The following is a 23295-nucleotide window of genomic DNA, read 5'->3' on the forward strand; positions in this document are numbered from 1 at the left end:
GAAGAATTCAAATACAACAAATGAATGACAGATCTCCTGTGCAATGTCAAAGGAAAAAACCCAGTCGTCAGCAAATGCAGCATAGATTTCCCATGCATGGGAAAGGAGAATACTTAATACATAACATTATATACAATGTTTTTATTAATATAAAAAGAGGGGCGTGGATATTCTTTACCTACATTGCATATACTATTAGATATTGTGTATTCTCGATCTCTGTGAACTTCTCACAGATAAATAAATAATAATAAATAAATGCAAACCATGTTAACTTATGCAATATTTGTAGCAATGTATGATTAACATATGGATCATTAATATAACATTAAATATTTCCTTTCATAGGAAGAAGTATATTTAATGAAATAAATGAATAAATGTAACTGTCTGGATTCCTTTCATATGTCATGAAAAACTAACAACAACTTACTGACAACTTTTGCTGGGATAATAACTCCTTGCCCCAACAACAAAAACAGAATCCATCATGATAACGGCACGAAATCATAATTCAAAGCATACACAAATAATATCCGGTATCTTCGGGCATGTCTTGTTGAGTTTCAGAGAGCATCAGAATGTATAATAAATTTGTTGCAATCACATATTGCTGAAATATATCTGTTTTGATCAAATTTGAAAGGATGGAAAATCTATAATGAAAAGGGTTTTGTGACTAACGTAAATATTCTCTTTGACCTTATACAAAGAGTATTCTAAGATCATTAAACTCGGCAATCGTTGGTGGATTGCGCCAAGCAACCTTGATACCAAATTTGGTACCTCACGTATAATGCGGTACATAATTTTCGAAACAGATAATTACGTTTTTCATAAGTTATCACTAATTTGTGACATATAAAGGGACAAAAAATACCTCAGAGGGTAATCTTCTCTGGGGGTTTAAAAGGATTAAAATAATTCAAGCTAACATCAAGCACTGTAATAAAATATTGAAATTATAGCATACCTTCTTAACATTCCAATGAAAAGAATAGTGACTAACTAAGAAACCAAATTATATTTATCTCCGATACTATGCCCTCATCAGTATACACACACACACACATACATACACACATACACACAAACACACATATACACACCAACACACACACATACATACAAACACATACACACATAGGTATGTATGTGTGTGTTTGTGTGTGTGTTTATGTATGTATGTATGTATGTATGTATGTATGTATGTATGTATGTATGTATGTATGTATGTATGTATGTATGTATGTATGTATGTATGTAAATACGATAATGTTTTACTGTAAATGTTTTACTAATCGTCATTAAATATGACTTAGTGTGGGGTGTGAGAACTTTTTGAAATTTGATACATCGAACATTGTTGTATATATATATAGAGAGAGAATATTGTTTATTAAAGTGTCACATGTTATATACACTTCGTAATACGATATATACAAAACAGTAAAATATAACATCCGGCCAAATATGACCTACGAGACACTATAAAACATATCAATCATAAAACTATTCAGTTGAAACAGAATAAAAAATACATACCTCGTGATGCAGGCGCGGAGCACGGCCGTGGGCGGTTTCAGTGAGGAGCGCACCAGTGTGCCAGGATACAGGACAACTGACTTCGAAAGTCCTAAGTTAAACAGTGCGCTCCCCCTTAACTCCCCCCACCGCGTTGCGCCGCCCACACACCACGTCATACATACATACATACATACATACATACATACATACATACATACATACATACATACATACATACATACATACATACATACATACATACATACTTGGCTTAAAATGAAATTGCCTTCTTTTAACCATGTTGTAAATTGATTTGGCTAAAATACATCGGAGCGATTCTTCGTTCATAATAAAAATAAACTTTTCTAAACTACTCATATAATGAAATGTTTTATCTACAGAAGTTGCTTCTTTAGCTAAGTTGTATCTTAAATCATCACAAAATGGACATTCTATTAAAAAGTGACATTCATCTTCAACATAATTTACATGATCATTAGTAGGATTGGCGTGACAATATTTACAAGTCATATCCAACAGTGGGGTAGGTGGCTTGGCGTAGCGGCCGGTCTCAACATGTAAAGGTAAAATACCACATCGAAAGGATGCTAAAAGTCTTCGATGATCTCTAAAACGTACATGACATAAATAAGGCTCAGCAGTAGGTGATGATTTGTACATTCTGTATGTGCGTAATTTATTGCCATTTGGATTATTCTTGTCATTCCAAAGCGCAGTATACCACATATCACATGTACAATCTTCAGCAGTTAAGAAACACTTTACACGGTCAACACACTGTTTAATGCTGTATCCACAATAAGGTAAATTTGACAAATTATAGTGAGCTAAAATGTTTACGATTTTTTTATCCCAGGATTGTGATCGGATTTTGGACCAATTATGAATGATAAGAGGGAGATGATGGGCCTGCATATTCTGAATTCTAAAATATAATCTAAAGCATTCAACGTGCTGTGACACTTTCACAGAACACCAGCCCATGTCCCCCCTCATAGCAGTAACTGGGGCATTTTTTCTTACGCCTAGAAACAAACGACAAGCCTTATTTGGAATTATTTCTACTTCCTTATACTTATTCAAACCCAAATGCCAGCACCATAAAATAGAACAGGTTCTACAAGAGCTTTATAAAGCTTGTTAAATACTTCGTAAGACATGCCACCCGCGTGTTTAAACTTTGAATACAACGCAGAAAGAGCTCTGCTAGCCGATTTACACAGTACCTGGACTGTTTTGTGCATATCTAAATGCTCATTCAAAGTTAAACCAAGATATTTGTAATAGCTTTCATAATCAATAATAGATTTGCCGCATACAAATACTCGCTCAGATCTAGCCACAGATTTGTTTCTGAAATGCATGATTTTGGTTTTGTCTGAATTAATATCCAAACGCCATTTTTGACACCATATATTTAAAACATTTAACATTTTCTGTAACAAGTCTTCGACTTCAGCTAACACCAAATCATTAATATAAACGGAAAATAACGTTGGCGATAACTTGCATCCTTGTTTAACGCGCAAGGTAACATTAAAAGATTCAGTGATAAAACCATTGAGCTTAACTGCACACTTTACGTCCATATATAAGGCTTGTACAGCTTGTAGCATTTTACCATGAATACCAACAGACATAAGCTTGTACCAAAGGCAATTGCGATTAACCCTATCAAACGCCTTCTTAATATCAACAAAACAGACATACGTAGATCGTTTAGAGGCTTTACGGTTATTAACAATATTATAAAGTGCATATAAGTGATCAGTGCAGTTTCTCTTAGGTCTAAAACCATTTTGCTCTTCCACAAGAATATTATTTGACTCCAACCACTTCTGTATCCTTCAGTTCAGTATACACGTGTAGACTTTACAGGGTATTGATATGAGAGTAATGCCCCTGTAAGACAAAGGATCTGACAGGGTACTTTTGTCCTTAGGAATAGGAGTTATTAGTCCTGCTCCCCACTGAGACGGCGACACTGAATTTTCAAAACAATACTTAATAATATGGTGAAGTAAGTTAATACAATGAGGATTTCGTAGTACTTCTACCGGTATACCGTCTACCCCAGCCGCTTTTCCTGTCTTCATCTGCATAACAGCAAGGTCAACTTCCTGGACTGAGACAGAGCGGTTCAAATCCGACAGATCATAATCTGCACACTCCACGGTACCGCTACGCACACGTTCGCACACAGTATCATAATGAGCACGTTCAAACGCTGTATTCTCACTACCGTTATAAAGCGTGCTGTAGGAGGTTTTCCAGTGATCCAATACAGTGTCAGTCTCACAGGTCACGGACCCGTCGTGCATCAACACCTCCATAGGGATAACGGAACTAGACTTTCTGTCGTTGGCTATACCAAGTCGACCTATCTTTTTCCAGAAGTCTCTGCCGCTGTTAATGTTCTGTAAACTGATTAGTTCTTCTTGTTTCTGTAGCTGGTATGATCTTCTCGCCTTGCGGTTTGCTTTGTCAAACAGTTTTCTTGCAGATTGAAAAACGCCTTTAAGAACACGTTTACGATGAACACAACCTTTAAAAGACAACCAGCGCTTTTCCTTTACACCAACCCCATCCCATAATAATTGTAATTCATCAGTCCAATATGGCTTTCGCCTACAATAATACCTGTTGTTGGTGTTTTTCTCAGTAAATGTCTTTATCTTATTTAGCTTTAAGTCCATTTCTTTTTTAATATATATATAAACTCACTGGAGTGTTATTTCTGTAGGTTAAGTACGTGGTTATCAACACAATGTATTTATATATATTAAAAATATATGTTTGGGATGCTTTCCTTGCATTTACAGTGTATTAGCAGTAGTTGAAAAGAGCGATTCAGCATGAAACCAAATTTTAAATGGGGTAAAACAGTTGTTACATAGTGTTAAAATACCCTATGAAGACATATATTGCAGTCTCAAATTTAGAAGTTTTAACTCAATATCAGAAAAAAAAGTGATAAGGGTAGGCAATTAGAACTAGGTAAAAAAAATCGGAGCATAATATAATTTGACTTTTTGGTAAGTCACCATTCATTTCATTGGAATTTTAAGAGAGTATGTTATTACAGTGCTTGATGTTAGCCCAAATTACTTTAATCCGCTTAATCTTTCAGAGGAGGTTATGTTTTCAGGGGATTATTGTACGACATATTTCGTATCAAGGTTTCTTGGCGCAATCCACCAACGATTGTCGAGTTTAATGATCTTCAAGTACGTTTCAAGGTCAAAGAGAAAATTTACTTTAGTGACAAACATATTTTCATTATAAATTTTCAATTCCTTTCTATTTGGATACAAGCAGATATATTTCAGCAATTGATTGCAAGAAATTTATGATAATTCGTATACTCTTTGAAACTGTACAAGAGTTATCCGAAGATACCGGATGTTATTTGTGTATGCACGGGATCTGTCAACTCATTGGTTGTATTTGAATTCTTCGTCAAAATGAAATGAGCTGTATAAATATGATTAAATTCCCCCGTTTGTTTCAAGAAAAGGATCATATACTCCTTATCAGCTCGTATAGCGTTTCCACTGCAAATCGACAAACTGGTTGACCAGCCTGTGTTTGTACCCTTCGTCATCACTCGTTCAGTCGTGTCGAATTGGTCAACGTACTGTTGAAGCAAGTCATGCAAAAAACATCTTGAATAGCCTTATAAGAGTATTGAACAATATGTCACAATTAAATTATTTGTCGAATATACGGTTGTGTAACCCAATCATTTTGAACCCGAGGATGGATCTTTCAGTCATTTAAATTTATCGATGCTACACCACCCTTTCACGACGATTGTACGATTAAGTCCATACCAACCATCCCTAACAGTTTTTTACGTTTGTCATCATACACAGTATTTCTCGAATTGTCCATGTGAAACGCAAGCTCAACTGACAAAGATCATTTCAACACTACGGTAGTAAGGTTATTACAATTTACGTAAGAATTATTACATTTTACCGCAAGTAGAGATTATTACAATTTACGTCAATTTTTATTACAATTTGCGTATTACAATTTACGTCAAATATTATTACAATTTACGTTGTTATTACAATTTACGTCAAAAATTATTACAATTTGCTGCAAGTATGACAATTTACCTTTTTATTACAATTTACGTCGTAACAATGCCCATTGTCCAAACATAATCCCCTGCTATTTTTATTCTATACCCGTCAAACGTCTACTAGTGAGCGTAGCTCAATCACCGTCAGTGTCTACCTACCAATCACCTCTAATTATCCCCCTTAGGCAAAGGATTACCGCAAGGCAAACATTATACCAGATGCATTGTTTTTAGAAAGTAATAATAAGTTTATATAAAACATATGGAAAGTAAATTAATTAAAATGAAATAAAAGTAGAATAATAAAGGTAGCTAATTTTAAATGTACAAGAATTTGGATATACGGGTACATAAGATTAAGTTTGGAATATTTTATTATAATATAAGCTGTAGTTTTGATAAAGTGTATTTAAAATATTGTAAGGAATTTTCAACGAATTGGGACAAATATGTACACGATAACACATGTAACCATTGACGTACTCTGCACCCAACAACGGGGAAACGTTTACTAAACTCAATATGTCATAATTAACATGCATTAAGCTGGTACGACTGTCAGTGATGAGGAGTCCATATCAGTTCATTATGTCAACACACCACACCCAGGAAGTGAGTCCAAACTGGTGCCAGACGGACTACCACTGACCACGATGCTCACCGTTCGTCATCTGCAATAATTCCACAGTAGGAGGGAAATCTACCTTGTTTCAACCTTGCTAAATTAGGAATGGTCATCCTTATGTCAAGGAGGAGATCTCATCATTGTGCGGGTACTTTGGGCATAAACATTCATGTTTAGTTTCCCCGACACACTGCGTGATACGTGGTTAGTTAGATCTAACCCAGGCGGCATCTCACGTGGACGGCAGTTTTGGAATCAAAGTGCAATAATGTGGGGAGAGTTTGAATATTTGTTGCAATCAAATCTAAGATGGCCGCCACAGGACGCAGAAGGTATTTTGTTTTACCTTCTCGTAAAGGTTCATAGCAATGAACGCATTGTTGCAAAAAATTGAAAATGACGTCATTCATTATGACGTCACAAATGATTTTATACCATGCCCTTTCATCAGTTCAGCTGATTTCTCCACTTGAGATCAGGAGAGCTGAGGTTCGAGGTTTATCGCAAGGAACTCTTGGTAGAAGAATTTAGGAAACCACGATTGTTCTACATTTGCTAAGAAAAATGACAATGGATGATAATCCATTTGTATGGGTGATAATCTACTCGGAAATACGAATTGTCTTTGAAAATTCCTCACCAAGCATCGGATCTTAATTCACTCGGGGCTCGTGGGTAGCTCCTGCTGTGTTCTGTCACGAAAACACAAAAAGGTGCCAATCGACTGCAGGTTAGACACAAAGTCATCAGGTAAATTATGGATGCGGGAGCATGCTTAACCCACACTCATATATTGAACATCTGAGTCGGCAAACACCTGAATCTGTGGGTCCACATACCTATATTACACAACTGGAACATGTTTAACCCACACTCATATATTGAACATCTGAGTCGGCAAACACCTGAATCTGTGGGTCCATATACCTATATTACAAAACTGGAACATGTTTAACCCACACTCATATATTGAACATCTGAGTCGGCAAACACCTGAATCTGTGGGTCCACATACCTATATTACAAAACTGGAACATGTTTAACCCACACTCATATATTGAACATCTGAGTCGGCAAACACCTGAATCTGTGGGTCCACAAACCTATATTACAAAACTGGAACATGTTTAACCCACACTCATATATTGAACATCTGAGTCGGCAAACACCTGAATCTGTGGGTCCACATACCTATATTACCAAACTTGAACATGTTTAACCCACACTCATATATTGAACATCAGAGTCGGCAAACACCTGAATCTGTGGGTCCACATACCTATATTACAAAACTGGAACATGTTTAACCCACATTGATATATTGAACATCTGAGTCGGCAAACACCTGAATCTGTGGGTCCACATACCTATATTACAAAACTGGAACATGTTTAACCCACACTCATATATTGAACATCTGAGTCGGCAAACACCTGAATCTGTGGGTCCATATACCTATATTACAAAACTGGACCATGCTAAACCCACACTCATATATTGAACATCTGAGTCGGCAAACACCTGAATCTGTGGGTCCACATACCTATATTACAAAACTGGAACATGCTTAACCCATCCTCATATATTGAACATCTGAGTCGGCAAACACCTGGATCTGTGGGTCCACATACCTATATTACAAAACTGGAACATGTTTAACCCACACACTTATATATTGAACATCTGAGTCGGCAAACACCTGAATCTGTGGGTCAACATACCTATATTTCAAAACTGGAACATGTTTAACCCATCCTCATATATTGAACATCTGAGTCGGCAAACACCTGAATCTGTGGGTCCACATACCTATATTACAAAACTGGAACATGCTTAACCCACACTCATATATTGAACATCAGAGTCGGCAAACACCTGAATCTGTGGGTCCACATACCTATATTACAAAACTGGAACATGTTTAACCCACACACTTATATATTGAACATCTGAGTCGGCAAACACCTGAATCTGTGGGTCCACATACCTATATTTCAAAACTGGAACATGTTTAACCCATCCTCATATATTGAACATCTGAGTCGGCAAACACCTGGATCTGTGGGTCCACATACCTATATTACAAAACTGGAACATGCTAAACCCACACTCATATATTGAACATCTGAGTCGGCAAACACCTGAATCTGTGGGTCCACATACCTATATTACAAAACTGGAACATGCTTAACCCACCCTCATATATTGAACATCTGAGTCGGCAAACACTTGAATCTGTGGGTCCACAAACCTATATTACAAAACTGGAACATGTTTAACCCACACTCATATAATGAACATCTGAGTCGGCAAACACCTGAATCTGTGGGTCCACATACCTATATTACAAAACTGCAACATGTTTAACCCACACTCATATATTGAACATCTGAGTCGGCAAACACCTGAATCTGTGGGTCCATATACCTATATTACAAAACTGGACCATGCTAAACCCACACTCATATATTGAACATCTGAGTCGGCAAACACCTGAATCTGTGGGTCCACATACCTATATTACAAAACTGGAACATGCTTAACCCATCCTCATATATTGAACATCTGAGTCGGCAAACACCTGAATCTGTGGGTCCACATACCTATATTACAAAACTGGAACATGTTTAACCCACACACTTATATATTGAACATCTGAGTCGGCAAACACCTGAATCTGTGGGTCAACATACCTATATTTCAAAACTGGAACATGTTTAACCCATCCTCATATATTGAACATCTGAGTCGGCAAACACCTGAATCTGTGGGTCCACATACCTATATTACAAAACTGGAACATGCTTAACCCACACTCATATATTGAACATCAGAGTCGGCAAACACCTGAATCTGTGGGTCCACATACCTATATTACAAAACTGGAACATGTTTAACCCACACACTTATATATTGAACATCTGAGTCGGCAAACACCTGAATCTGTGGGTCCACATACCTATATTTCAAAACTGGAACATGTTTAACCCATCCTCATATATTGAACATCTGAGTCGGCAAACACCTGGATCTGTGGGTCCACATACCTATATTACAAAACTGGAACATGCTAAACCCACACTCATATATTGAACATCTGAGTCGGCAAACACCTGAATCTGTGGGTCCACATACCTATATTACAAAACTGGAACATGCTTAACCCACCCTCATATATTGAACATCTGAGTCGGCAAACACTTGAATCTGTGGGTCCACAAACCTATATTACAAAACTGGAACATGTTTAACCCACACTCATATAATGAACATCTGAGTCGGCAAACACCTGAATCTGTGGGTCCACATACCTATATTACAAAACTGCAACATGTTTAACCCACACTCATATATTGAACATCTGAGTCGGCAAACACCTGAATCTGTGGGTCCATATACCTATATTACAAAACTGGACCATGCTAAACCCACACTCATATATTGAACATCTGAGTCGGCAAACACCTGAATCTGTGGGTCCACATACATATATTACAAAACTGGAACATGCTTAACCCATCCTCATATATTGAACATCTGAGTCGGCAAACACCTGAATCTGTGGGTCCACATACCTATATTACAAAACTGGAACATGTTTAACCCACACACTTATATATTGAACATCTGAGTCGGCAAACACCTGAATCTGTGGGTCAACATACCTATATTACAAAACTGGAACATGTTTAACCCATCCTCATATATTGAACATCTGAGTCGGCAAACACCTGAATCTGTGGGTCCACATACCTATATTACAAAACTGGAACATGCTTAACCTACCCTCATATATTGAACATCTGAGTCGGCAAACACCTGAATCTGTGGGTCCATATACCTATATTACAAAACTGGAACATGCTTAACCCACACTCATATAATGAACATCTGAGTCGGCAAACACCTGAATCTGTGGGTCCACAAACCTATATTACACAACTGGAACATGTTTAACCCACACTCATATATTGAACATCTGAGTCGGCAAACACCTGAATCTGTGGGTCCACATACCTATATTACAAAACTGGAACATGTTTAACCCACACTCATATATTGAACATCTGAGTCGGCAAACACCTGAATCTGTGGGTCCACATACCTATATTACAAAACTGGAACATGCTTAACCCACACTCATATATTGAACATCAGAGTCGGCAAACACCTGAATCTGTGGGTCCACATACCTATATTACAAAACTGGAACATGTTTAACCCACACACTTATATATTGAACATCTGAGTCGGCAAACACCTGAATCTGTGGGTCCACATACCTATATTTCAAAACTGGAACATGTTTAACCCATCCTCATATATTGAACATCTGAGTCGGCAAACACCTGGATCTGTGGGTCCACATACCTATATTACAAAACTGGAACATGCTAAACCCACACTCATATATTGAACATCTGAGTCGGCAAACACCTGAATCTGTGGGTCCACATACCTATATTACAAAACTGGAACATGCTTAACCCACCCTCATATATTGAACATCTGAGTCGGCAAACACTTGAATCTGTGGGTCCACAAACCTATATTACAAAACTGGAACATGTTTAACCCACACTCATATAATGAACATCTGAGTCGGCAAACACCTGAATCTGTGGGTCCACATACCTATATTACAAAACTGCAACATGTTTAACCCACACTCATATATTGAACATCTGAGTCGGCAAACACCTGAATCTGTGGGTCCATATACCTATATTACAAAACTGGACCATGCTAAACCCACACTCATATATTGAACATCTGAGTCGGCAAACACCTGAATCTGTGGGTCCACATACATATATTACAAAACTGGAACATGCTTAACCCATCCTCATATATTGAACATCTGAGTCGGCAAACACCTGAATCTGTGGGTCCACATACCTATATTACAAAACTGGAACATGTTTAACCCACACACTTATATATTGAACATCTGAGTCGGCAAACACCTGAATCTGTGGGTCAACATACCTATATTACAAAACTGGAACATGTTTAACCCATCCTCATATATTGAACATCTGAGTCGGCAAACACCTGAATCTGTGGGTCCACATACCTATATTACAAAACTGGAACATGCTTAACCTACCCTCATATATTGAACATCTGAGTCGGCAAACACCTGAATCTGTGGGTCCATATACCTATATTACAAAACTGGAACATGCTTAACCCACACTCATATAATGAACATCTGAGTCGGCAAACACCTGAATCTGTGGGTCCACAAACCTATATTACACAACTGGAACATGTTTAACCCACACTCATATATTGAACATCTGAGTCGGCAAACACCTGAATCTGTGGGTCCACATACCTATATTACAAAACTGGAACATGTTTAACCCACACTCATATATTGAACATCTGAGTCGGCAAACACCTGAATCTGTGGGTCCATATACCTATATTACAAAACTGGAACATGTTTAACCCATCCTCATATATTGAACATCTGAGTCGGCAAACACCTGGATCTGTGGGTCCACATACATATATTACAAAACTGGAACATGCTTAACCCACACTCATATATTGAACATCTGAGTCGGCAAACACCTGAATCTGTGGGTCCACAAACCTATATTACACAACTGGAACATGTTTAACCCACACTCATATATTGAACATCTGAGTCGGCAAACACCTGAATCTGTGGGTCCACATACCTATATTACAAAACTGGAACATGTTTAACCCACACTCATATATTGAACATCTGAGTCGGCAAACACCTGAATCTGTGGGTCCATATACCTATATTACACAACTGGAACATGTTTAACCCACACTCATATAATGAACATCTGAGTCGGCAAACACCTGAATCTGTGGGTCCACATACATATATTACAAAACTGGAACATGCTTAACCCACACTCATATATTGAACATCAGAGTCGGCAAATACCTGAATCTGTGGGTCAACATACCTAAATTACAGAACTGGAACATGTTTAACCCATCCTCATATATTGAACATCTGAGTCGGCAAACACCTGAATCTGTGAGTCCACATACCTACATAACTGGACCATTATGACTTCTCCCCCCATTGAAACCAAAAGAAAACACTGTCCGCCGAACTCTAGATGTCGGATAAAAGTTGGTATTGCTGTTTTCTTAGTCTGTCTTACATACCCTGATACCAATATATTCCTGATATATATCAAATACAGCCCATGCAAGTCTATAATGTTTGGCAAGTCTAGATTACTGCAGTATCTGAAAATGAAGAGAGTCACTGGGCTCCCTTATATTACATTTTTATTAAGATACTTGAACAACCTTTTTTCTGTACGATATGTTCATTTCAGAGACTAGATGTTAGTCTACTGTTTTCTATATAGCGTCAACTTCAGAATACAGAACTGTTGCTAATTTCTTTGGTACTGGCATATCAACAGATATATTTATTAGTCATCCTCTTGCGTTCGCATAAACGTTCACATGACAACGTAATATATGCAGCGCAAATTTGTACTGGTATGAATTTACACTTTAGACGTGCTCTAGACATTTACTTATTGATTTACTTATGTTGTAAATATACGCAAATGAGTCCAACGCGTACACATGACATACAAGAATACTCACGTGTGTATATTTACACTCGTATGCAAATTTGCACACATATGTATACATGTGCATGAGAACGGGGTATGGCTTGATGCATTCTATTTAAAAATAAGCCAAAGCAGTAACTCCACCATAACGCCATCACTGTTTCACACCTTTAATTACTGTCCAAGGGCGTTGGTTTCAACCCTCGGATGGTGGCTCAGTGTGATGACGGAAGACAAAACTCAGGGTGAAGTTTAGACGACAGCAGCCATGTTTATTGTTGACGGTTTGGAATAAGTCGAAAAGGTACATGTTGATAATAACGTGACAGAACGCACACCGGGACCGAGTGGCCAATCTTCCCGGGTGGGAGAACCGTTCTGTCACTTACACGAGTCGATCTTCTGTCTGTCTCCAGGCTGTCTCCCTGACTGACCATGTCAGTCGGGTTTTGTAGAGCGAGCTATTACGTAACGTGTGGCAAGGTCATTGTCCTACGTGTATGTATATATGTATGTATGTGCCGTAAGATCCGGCGACGTTAGGAGGTGTTAATTAAAATTTATAGATAGCGCTGGAGATTAAGGGTCCTGCCCGGAGGGGCTTATGATAAGAGGGGATACGCCGAATGTTTGCTGAATATATTAAACAGACAAAGGGCATAGAATTTCGGTGCACTTGGAAATATATTGAACCAGTTAGGTATTTAGATAAATGAAATGTAAAATAAAGGTGTTGAAATGGTTTGCACTATTTAAGTAAAAGTATTGAAATGGTTTGCACTATAACATTACCATAACTCGCTACGTTCATTAGGCACGCCAGAAACATATTATTGTAGGTTCGAATTCCGATTCACCCCGGTTATGTTTCAAGGTTGTTACCGTGCTCGTGGGTTTCACCAAAGTGGTAAACCTCAAAGGCCTGCATCACGTCGGGCCTTCCGCATCAAGATGACACGCAACGCTATTACTGGAATACTGTCCAATGCGGCGTTAAACACAACTCATTCACTCACAATAACTTCATGCTAATTGACCAAATATCATGTACATGTCATCAGGAGAACCTACAAACGACAAGGACAACACCCTCCTCCACCAGTTGAGGCTTGTTCGTCAACGGGTTCTCTCATGAATAATGTAACTTCTGAAATGCCCTCTTTAATTTAACGTCACCGCTTTGTCGTACATCATGGGGATTGTCCGATCTATGCCATGCGTGACGACCTCTAACCGTGACAAGCACAATGTGTGCCTGGTAAAGATGTTCGACATTATGACAAAAGATCAGTGACGCCATGTTGTGTGAACATAATACAACAACATACCCGAACACCACCTTGGTAGTCCTTGCGGTTTGTTACATTACCCTTGCGGCTGCGGCCACAAGACTTCACAGAAACCAAGCACATTATTATAAAACCAGATTAACGCTTAGTCTCGGAAACAAATGTTTTGGATTCAAATAAACAACTCCATTTCAATTTAAATGGAGCCACTTGAAATGGAGTCCGAGCGGGAAGGGAGATTCTGAACCTGTGCAGAATGTAACCATAGGCATGCTTTATTAAGGGCTATAGCATTACAGTAAGGCCTGGGCGGAAAGGAAAATGATATGGTTCAGGGACTTTGATATAGATGTTTTCTAAAACCAGCATTGTCGAGTCGACAGCAGGTCATTTATCAAATAGATGGTTGAGTACAAATATGTGTATGAACAGGAGCCCAAATAGGGGAGATTATGATATGATGGGACATACCCGAGGGTCGGATTTAAAGCTAAATGTGAATCATAATAATTTATTATTTATAAATTTGTTCTAGGGTACGCGCGACGTCGTGGACGTCGTGGACAAATATTTGGGGAGGACGCCTTAATAATACATACTCGGTAGAAGTGTATATTGTGTATTTTAAAATAAAGAGACAATGTTATTGCTAATGCGTTTCGACAGTGAAGGAGAAGTTGTGTCCGAAATATAATTCATATACTTGTTCAAAGTGTCGCAGTAAATCGTGATAGTCATGCTGTCGTGTCTGAAGTTTTTTATTATAAGGAGTAAATATCAATTCTTCTTGGATATCATATGACACACATCGAGAACCGAGTTGGCCTACAACATGTGTTTCAGATAATGTGAGTGAGTGAGTATGGTTCTACGCCGCTTTTAGCAATATTCCAGCAATATCACGGCGGGGGACACCAGAAATGGGCTTCACACATTGTACCCTTGTCGGGAATCGAACCCGGGTTTTCGACGTGACGAGAGAACGCTTTAACCACAAGGCTATCCGACCGCCCCTTCAGATAATGTGTCACGCACATTTTTTTATGTTGGTGAACAAATTTAACTTTACTCATCTCAGTGTACACAACTGTATGGTTGTCCAAAGGAAGGGGAAAGAGAAGCGTCGTGTTGGGCCCACACGGAATATCAAACCTAAACATTTGCTTCGACAGTGAAGCAGCAGTAATGTCTCAAATTCGATTCATATACTTGTTCAAAGTGTCGCAGTAAATCGTGATAGTCATACTGTCGTGTCTGAAGTGTTTTATTACAAGGAGTAAATATTCAATTCTTCGTGGATATCATATGACACACATCGAGAACCGAAGTAGCCTCACAAAATGCGTTACAGATAATGTGCCATGCACAGTTTTTTTTAATGTTCATGAACATATTCAACTTCATAAAAATTAACAGACATATTTAAAGGATGACTTTGTTCACTCATCCACGTTTTGGTCTTCTGACATTAGTATACTAGTTAAAATAATTGAAAACTATTATTTAAGCTAGGGAAATATACTGAGCGTTCATAAATCATAGCCATAGCGTATAACGGGTCTTTAACAACAATAATTAGTTGAATATTAAAACCTAAACGTGGATGCAAAGAACTTAAAGTATGTAAAAAGTCGTTAGTCAGAAATACTAATTTGCCCCAAACATGAAATGAATACCATGACACACAAGCAATCGCATATGTTTACAGTGAGTGGAATTTAATTTTAGGAATAGTTCTTTTCACGTGGGGCTTTAATTAATAATTCAAGCAACCAGTAGTTGATACCATGAGCAACGATGTACGCCAGTTTGTTCCCTGAATCTTGCGCGTACATATTTAGAGAACTATAGATGGGCTAGGAGGAAATCAAACGTCATCTGTCCCGAGTGCGATCTATCTGATACGTCGGTTTCCCAGTCATATCTGCAAATATATGTATTTTCTGGTTACCCCTTTGGCATCCTTAAGGTATTTCTACATTGTACGTGTTCCTCAAATATAAGGACCAAGCAAATTCATAACCCCCTCAAAGTGACAAGCTACAGGCAATGTTTGCCTGGCCCACTTAACACTGAACCTACAGCTCACATGGCTGAGAGAGGGCAAGGTCACCCCCCTCCCCTCCCAACACACACATACACTCCCCCTGAAGCTTGTTGGCCAACGGAGTCTCTCATGAATAATTTCACTTCTTACCTCTTCATTGTATCGTAACTATTTAACGGTATATAAAGGGTAGGTACCGATCTATGCCATACGTGACGACCTCTAACCGTGACAAATACAATGTGTGTCTGGTAATGATGTTCGACATTATGACAAAAGATCAGTGACGCCGTGTTGTGTGAACAAAATTCAACAACATACCTGAACACCACCTTTGAGGTTTGTTACATAACGCTTGCGGCTGCAGCCGACAAGACTCCACAGAAACAAACACATTATTTAATGAATAATTTATGAATTTTATGAATCTAGATTAACGCTTAGTCTCTGACATAAATGTGTCAGGGATTATGTATCATGCATAGTTTCTTGTAATGAACATGAACATATTCAAGATCACACATCAGGAAAAGAGTCGTGTTGGGCCCAAATGAAAATAGCCAAATACATAGCCATAACGTATAATGCGTCTTTAATTAATTAGTTGAACATAGGACAACTTAAACGGACATAAGAACGTTAAGAAGTTAAAAAATAATTAGTCAGAAATACTAAAATACTAATCACACAGTAATCGGTACAAGATGACATAAGCAACGAGAGGTGGGTTGTCCAGGAGACGTCCAAGCAGAGCTTGCTGAAAACCTGTTCCCGTCATGATAAGCATGCTATTGACATGCTTCGATAAAAAATATGTCGTGAATAAACTCGCATAGTGTTCGCCAGGGCGTCGAAAGACTATCATGCATAAAAGCATGGACTGAAAGCCGTGACGAAATGTAGAAGCACAATCGACACTCTCCAGTCCTACATGGGCCCACCCATTACAGTGTTTTGTATCCTTTTTGGATCAAACCTAATTCGACACTTACAACTACCCTAAATCTCAAAGCCAGGACACCACCAATCACGTACAGTCATGCATATGCCTACCCTCAGTTAAAACATCTGACCTACTCAAAAACACCTAAACGAGATCTCCCGACATGACTCGACCCCAAGAGAAATGTAATTTAAGAGAACGCTGACGTTCTTTGGGGGTCGCAATATCTTTCCTTATTCAGCCGCTGATGACATTCCTCGCCCGTTCTTAACAGTAACATTGTACCTTTCTTTCTTACGTTCGGTTAGTCACACTGTGTTTCTTGTAAACAGTCAGCTAACTATTAAACAACAACACAGAAGTGCAATAGGTTCATCATTTTACTTCCATATTTAGATGACGACCTGTCACACCTTTGTGCATTCTCAGCTATGAACTCAAGCAAGTCGTGTTATTTAAAAACAACAAAAAATAAAAACAAACACAGCAAAGTGGAAATTGGTGTAGCCTCTGAGCGCTGAATGCCTCAAAACCTGTTGTATGAGCTCGCTGAGACCTCCAATCAACCTCCCGACTCCAGGTATAATAAACGAACGCAGCCATCGTAGTATTTTGTCATCTTAGCAGGCCAGGTCAAAGTGACGTGATATCCTTATTAGTAACATTATTTCACCTACCTGCGTCTGTATTTTCTGTAATATCGTGCACATGTATCCAGAATTGTACGTCCGATTCGATCTTGGATTGTTTGTATGAATGTCTCGCGACGCGCCTCGGTCGGAAATGAGTAATCCCACACAGTCTATGTGACCCAGCGCACCTATGCATGAAGTGAACGGGAGCGATGTGTGACGTCTCATGGTGTTGAGGTAGTTAAGACATTATGAAAGTTTAAATCACGTTTCTTTCACAGTACTCGGCTATATTACGTTATTGCTTTAGTAAACGTGCTTACCATGGTTATATCCTTGGCGGATAATAAATCGTCGGGAGTGGTGAGGTTCGGGGGGTGTGCGTGTGTGTGTGTCAAGGGGGGGCGGGGGGGGGGGGGGGGGGGTGGTGGATTTGATTACCAGTTCACACACGAGTGCGTTTAGTAAACGTGCTCCATTAAATGAATACATAAGGAAAAGAGGTATTGTGTTGTATACGTCTACACTTCGTGTACCCAAACAACAGCAACATATCTGATTGTGTTCATGTTTACAAAGTTACAGCGGGCACGGGTGGCCCAGTCGTCTAAGGCGCTGCGATTCGCTGTGCAGAGTTGCGTCCATTGGGCATGCCAGAAACCTATGGTTGTGGGTTCGAATCCCGGTTCGCCCCGAGTATGTTTCTAGGTTTGTCAGCACCATACCCGTGCTTGTGGGTTTCACCGAGGTGGCAAAACGCATCACTTCGGGCTTTCCTCCCACGTTAAGCTGACACGCCGTGATATAACTGGAATACTGTTAAAAGCGGCGTTAAACCCAACTCACTCACTCACTCACTACAAAGTTACAAGAGCGCGATTGGTGTACACAACCATGCAACACCCTATTGTTGACCAAATGTTCAAGGTGAGGTGAAAATGGGTTTAACGTCGCGTCCAAGATTATTGCACTTATATAGCGACGTGCATGCACGTGTGTGTGTGTGTGTGTGTGTGTGGCTGCTTGTACTAGTCCGGACTGATGCCGATTTATAGTGCTAGCTCACTGAGATACCATGCCGCAGTTTAACATGAATACCCCACTCAGACACAGTATACTGACTCCGAGCCGACTAGTCCTTGGTTTAGCCCCTTAATGCCGAGCGCCAGACAGGGTAACAACAAGTACCATCTTTAAACGTCTTTTGGTATGACGCGGCCGTGGATCGAACCCCGGACCTTCCGCTCTGCGGGCGGACGCTCTACCACAAGACCACGGAGGCGGCCCAAATGTTCAAGCAACATTACGGTTGTCAACACATGGGTTCTGAAAGCCCCGTGGGTGTTTGTATTCACCTCTGTTTATTAAATATAACACTGAAAACATTTTCTTCGTTGATGAACCAACCAATCAAGATGATCACGTAGGCGAGTACAAGAACAGCGAAAGAGCGCTGGCGTTCAAGAAATGTCAGAACGTACATTATCAACTGTTTGACTAGGACCTGTTTAAAAACTGGAAACTCTACCCCATTTATCGTTGCTGTCGCCAACACTCTAAACTGTATGTACGTATTCAACAAAGCAGTCCATGAAGTGGTCAAGGTCCTCCGCGCAAGTAGGTCGAGGTGTTTGTGAACGTCATGCATGAACTACCATGTGAGGCTGTATTTTAAAGGAAAATCTACTACCACCAAACGGTGAAAGCCTCAAAGAAAACATTCAAGCAGTGACGAACAGCGAACCTCCCTGGCCCCACTTGTTAATCAAGTGGTCGACATAAATCCTCCCGAAATCCTCGCCTTTGTGAAGCAGGAAATGTTTTCATGGCGACATTGTAGTACCCTTTCGTACTTTTCAAGTTGGTTGATAAATCGTTTCACCTTGAGCTTTAATTGCACTCGATGTTACTGTTTTCCAATACATGTCAAGCCATCGTACAATCGGTGCCACGAATTGCTGATCATCCTTCGAATCCCATATTCGAACGAACTACGGTTATAACGAACTAAAATTAGTAGTCCCTTTCAGTTCGTTATAACCGTAGTTTACTGTATATTATACTTGATGTTACAAGGTCTGGTCGGCTGTGTGTGAGTGGCGTATCCATGTTGAACTGCGGCTTGTGCGTGTGTGTCTGTGGGCTAGCACTAAAAACAGGTATTAGTCCGGACTCGTACAGGCAGCCACACACACACACACACACACACACATACACACACAGAGAGAGAGAGAGAGAGACACACACACACACACACACAGAGAGAGAGACACACACACACACACACACACACACACACACACACACACACATGAACACTCACATACACATACACACACGCACGCACGCACGCTACAGAGGTGACAAAATCTTGCGCGCGACGTAAAACACCACTCAACCAGCGGATATACCGAATTTTAAAAAATAATTCATATTTTTGTTCGATTGCCAATTCTCATTACACCGTATTACCCATTCCACCGTAAAACATATTGCAAGGTGAGCTCCAGGTAGTTGTTTATGTTTATGCACTTTGCGTGACGAACATGTGAAGTCAATGATTGTGAATAGACGCTGTAAGGACTACAGACATTGCAGAGATCGGGAAATTAGCTGTTGCCATGGCGAGGATGAACATATGTGCCAGTTGTAGTACTGGTTACTCTGATCATTAGGAATTTGATAATTTCTCGAGAAATTAAAGCAGGGGAGAAACTGGACTTCAGATTGTTAATGTTCCCAACCTTAGTGTGTTTTTCCGCCCACGTCACAATACGTCAAATGCGACCTCCTGTTGACATGCAAATGACATCCGTGTCATGAGTAATATTATTTTTTTTATTGATAATTTTCAGAAACCACTACCACTACAAATACCACTTGATAATTCTCAGAGAAAATTAAAGCAGGGGGGAAACAGGACTTGCGATTTACACCAGTCTCTCAAGTGTCGTAATTGTCAAAATTGATGCGTCATTCGTTAATTCAACGCTTGTTTACAACACGTACCATTTAAATTCTGGAGGAGTGTGAGTGAGTGAGTTAGGTTTAACGCCGCTCCTAACAGTATTCCAGTTATATCACAGCGTGTCAGCTTAATGTGGGGGGAAAGCCTGAAGTGATGCAAGTCTCAGACGTTTACCACTTCGGTGAAACCCACGAGCACGGGTATGGTGCTGACAAACCTAGAAACATAATCGGGGCGAACCGGGATTCAAACCCACAATCATAGGTTTCTGGCGTGCCCAAGGGACGCAACTCTGCACAGCGAATCGCGCCGCCTGGAGGAATGAATGAATGAAATAGCTTAGGGAATGAAATAAAGTTAAATTAGAGGATCAGTGAATGGGTAAAACACGTTCCTTTTTAATTATGGATACCCATTTGTCCAAAAACTCTCCATGGTATGACCAGTCTCTGTCAAAAGTAGTTACAAATATGAACATGCTGTTATCATGGATACATAAAATGGAAGAAAAAATGAAAAAGAAATCTTTTGAAAACTCAAAATTTAAACTATGTCGCCCATTGGCCTGCCCATGGGCGATAATATTTTCCTTTGCTCAAAACTAATGTTTTTCATTTGTAAATACATAAAGGTGTGTGTACAAGCATCATGACATATAATTCAACGCATTTTAACTTAAGTCAACTAATTTGGGGCGTTATTAAAATATTTCGCCCATGTTTTGGTCAGTCTCTTTAAGCAACTACTAATTGTGTGCAAAGTATATTGTATCATGTGAAATATACTTTACAATTATTATATCACTACGTTACCATTTAAAAAGGGCCTTTGGTTGGATGTTACCTTTACAGAGGTTTTACAAGTTTTACCTTTTGTACATATTGAAACGATCTTTAATGAACCCGGCCTCACCTCTCAACAAATATTTATAGCTTATCATATAAATTCACGCGTGTGTACACCAATTCTTATGATCCACAGCATTAAAGTTGAGTTGGTTTCTTTTCATTTCCCATTTTATATCTCGTTCTTACATTTCTATTCGTTACATTGATTATGATGACTTACAAAGACGAGGCCACAGAGCGGAAGAACCCGGCCTGTCGCATCTTTGGTCTGGTGTATTGTTGTAAAATGTAAAAGGCCTACGCTTTTAGTGGATTTTGCGTTCCATATACGTTCCATCGATCACACTGGGCAATTAAGTGACACTAGGTGTGCGATATACAGGTACACGTGCGCGTATTTTGATGAAAAAGGCTTATTCGTCTTTAATTGCATAACGTCTGGCTGAAAATCTTTCATTCTAACAAATAAAATCACGAAATACAACGTGAATAAACAGTTATGCAGGTGTGGTTGTGGGTAAATACCTAGCCTGTATAAATATTTTGTAGATGCATGTATATTTACATATGTCCGTTAATTGTGGATATATTAAGCACAAAGACACAAAAGGTTTATGAAAGATGAATTGGTGCCTTGATATATTGACCAAAAACGAATCTTGTTGTCCAAATTAAGTAGGCAACCCTCACCTAGGTTGCCTCACCTTTCCGGACATACCCTTTTCGATCAAACACTAAATGGCCTGGCGGGCCCGTGCGCGAAATACGCATTAGTCGGAAAGCGCACGTTAAATTCCCAATTTAAGTAAGTAAGAAAAGGCGTCTGAATTACGTCCTTCGCTTGCCACAGAATTCCTCAAAGTACAGTAAAAATCAACGAGGCAAATGCCGTTCAAATAACCTAGTGACGTACGTCACAACGGCTGTCAATCTGTCTGCTACATCTACCTAGCCATAATCCCTGTCACAACTGGCGTTTAACTGGCTGTTTCAAAATATCAATTGTAAAAACTTCTTTAACGAACTGTCGTATTTCGTATACAGTCTTCTTATTTGAAAAAAAACAGTAAGTTAACTGCAAAATCAACTGAATGTTACATTCCTGATATCAAGTAACGGCCCTGTTTGTGAAAATATGCACTAGACATAAGATTTAAAGACTTATAAAATTTTAAGACCGCATAGACAATAAAACTGAATAAAATATGTCTCATATGATCATCTCTTGAATATTAGATGATGGTAATGATCTGAAATGTTATAACGTTAGATTAGGACGGAGAAACTAAGTGAGTGAGTGAGTAAGGGAGTTTTTACTCCCCTTTTTATCACTATTCCAGCAATACCAAGGCGCGGGACACAACAAATGGGCTTCACACATTCTACCCATGTTGGGAAGCGAACCCGGGTCTTCGGCATGACGAGCGAACGCTTTAACCAATAGGCTGCCCGGCCGCGCCAGAAATATTAAAGTGTACTTTGGAACACGGGCAATAAGAGTTAGCAACGTAAACATGCATAAAATGGTATAGGATAATGGTGACAACAAATTGAAATTGATCTTTAAACAAAATAATGAACTAAACAACTTGCCTGTGCACAAGCGGTCCCAAAACTTGTTTGACAGTTTTTCTGTGTGTTGTAGACTGGCGAATAGAGGAGATAAGCAATTGAAATCTGATTTGGGATCCCTCACAGCACGGCACAACCGGATA

At 39.2% G+C, this 23295-nt stretch overlaps 1 protein-coding gene across 3 annotated transcripts in view; it reads right to left on the bottom strand.

The window, feature by feature from the left end:
- LOC124144339 (solute carrier family 28 member 3-like) overlaps positions 1 to 23295 on the bottom strand; it is a 50677-nt gene extending 27382 nt beyond the window's left edge. The window contains exon 1 of one of the 3 annotated variants that reach the window (XM_046513701.2): positions 23174 to 23295. The gene's annotated coding sequence lies outside the window, so the exon portion shown is untranslated. Of the gene's footprint in view, positions 1 to 1545; positions 1617 to 17809; positions 18065 to 23173 lie in introns of those variants that run through there. The other 2 variants (XM_046513700.2, XM_046513702.2) reach the window with 2 other exon arrangements.

This window comes from Haliotis rufescens, unplaced genomic scaffold, assembly GCF_023055435.1.
Source record: "Haliotis rufescens isolate VD_foot unplaced genomic scaffold, xgHalRufe1.0.p SCAF_37, whole genome shotgun sequence".
Taxonomy (NCBI): domain Eukaryota; kingdom Metazoa; phylum Mollusca; class Gastropoda; order Lepetellida; family Haliotidae; genus Haliotis; species Haliotis rufescens.